Raw genomic sequence first — 2,056 nt, 5'->3', positions numbered from 1 at the left:
CTGTCTGCTGATTTAAGAGAGTGGTGGTGAATGGAGTTACCTCCAGCTGGCAGCCTGTGCCTAGGGGATGTTACTCAGGACTCAGTACTGGGACCAGTCCTGTTTCATATCTTTGTTGACAAATCCTCACAAAAGGAAAGACGTTGAGAGCCTGGGGCATATCCAGAGAAGGGAGGTGGGGCAGGGTCTGGAGCACAAGTCTGATGAAGAGCAGCTGAGCGAGCTGGGGGTTTCAGTGTGGAGAAAAGAAGGATCCGGAGGGAACCTTCTGGCTCTGCACAACTCCCTGACAGGAGGGGGCAGCAGAGGCAGGGGGAGTTGGGGGATCTGCTCACAGGGAACAGGGACTAAAGAAAATGGCCTCAAGCTCTGCCGGGGAGGTTTAGATGGGATATTGGGGAAAATTTCTTCACTCTAAGAGCTGTCCAGCCCTGGCACAGGCTGTCCAGGACAGTGGTGGAGGCCTCATGCCTGGAGAGGTTTAACAGACGTGTAGATGTGGCACTTGGGGAGATGGCTTATTGATGGGCTCGGCTGTGCTGGATTAATGCTTGGACTCTATGATCTTAGAGTGAAACCCAGTGTGGCTTGACTGAGCAGTGTCTTTGAAGCCTCAGCAGTTATTTTTGGAGAGAGAAACCGCAGTATCATTAATAAAGTGTATCAATGCACCTGAGTTCCAATGCATAATTTCAACTGGCACAACTGGAGGAAGTCCTAGAGCACAGCTCCTAGTGCAGCATATCCCACATGTACTGCATGACAGCAGCATGGATCTTGGCTCATTCATACCCTCAGGAAGGTTGTGCTGGTTATGTTTTGGATTTCAGCAGGGAGGCAGAAGCACAAGTCGATGGGTCTCTGCAGCTGAACACACTAACACGTGGCAGCTTGGGGTGTGAGTGTAGCTACAGCAGGACAGCTGCTTCAGAACCAGCACGAGTCCTCCCCATAGAGTTTCTGCCACAATATCCATTGCACAGCTTGGAGCAGGGCAAGGAAAGTTTTTGAGTTTGGGCATAAAGTAGATATTTTGTTGGCCTAAAATAATGATAAAATAGCCTGCTGAGTTTAGCTGCACCCCAAGCATTGGCTCCCTGTGAGCAGGAAGGATTCTTGCAGCATCTGAATCATCCCTGCTAATCCCATCCCTTCTCACACTTTCAGATGATGTGAGAAAAAGCCCAACCTGTATGTCGTTCCTGGTCATTGCCAGACATCCCGGTGGGCTGCGTTGGGCTGCCCTGTTGGGTGTTCATGGGTGTGAGACCAGTGATCCCTTGGCTTGTGCAACAGTGGGTTACCTGTAGGGCTTATGCTCTTCGTGCCGGGTCTATGCAGGTAGCCTGTGGCTACCTTCTGCCACCTTCTGAGGTAACCTAAGTGCTCATCATTGGCAGTGCTACAGGTCTGTCTTCACCCAGCCCTCAGTGCAGGTCAGTCAGTGGTTAAGGTGAGTTTGGTTGGTGCAAAGTTTTTCCTGCTCTGCCTGGACCCTCGGGTCTCCCTTCAGCATTGAACCAGAAGGGGATTGTTGGTCATTCCCAGTTAACTGGGTTAACTCTGTGTCACAGGGCCCTTATCAGCTGCTCTTCAGCTTTTCACTTCCTCTCTTCTTCTCCTGTAATCCAGTTGTGACACAGAAACCTGTTCTGCTGAGTAAGTGGTGACAGCTAATGGCAACCCCAGCCACAGCCTCGTTGTTACACAGCCTTTCCCAGTGGGAAGATCCAGCAAAAATCGATTCTTGAAGCCTCCTTCCATTCTTGCTGTGACACAGTTAGGATATGTGGTGACACATCTTTTTTCCCCTCAGGCTTCCCTGCCTGTCTGTGAACTACTCTGGCCCGTCCCTGTTATCCTCCAGAAGCTTTTCCTGGACTCACAGAGAGACTGAGCCCAGAGGCCTGGCCCCCACACACTGACCTTTTTGCTCCTCTGCTCCACTTGGCAGAAGAATCCCAAAAGGGGACCTGAGCAGCCCCTGGAGCTGCGGATGCATCTTTCTGGTGCAGCACTCAGGTCCGCGTGCCCCTTGCTGCTCTTGCAGAAGGTT

The sequence above is a fragment of the Corvus kubaryi genome, unplaced genomic scaffold (genome assembly GCF_017639235.1).
Source record: "Corvus kubaryi isolate FWS band 111438036 unplaced genomic scaffold, C.kubaryi_AGA036_p1.0 37292, whole genome shotgun sequence".
Lineage (NCBI taxonomy): Eukaryota > Metazoa > Chordata > Aves > Passeriformes > Corvidae > Corvus > Corvus kubaryi.
This window is presented reverse-complemented; position numbering follows the sequence as displayed.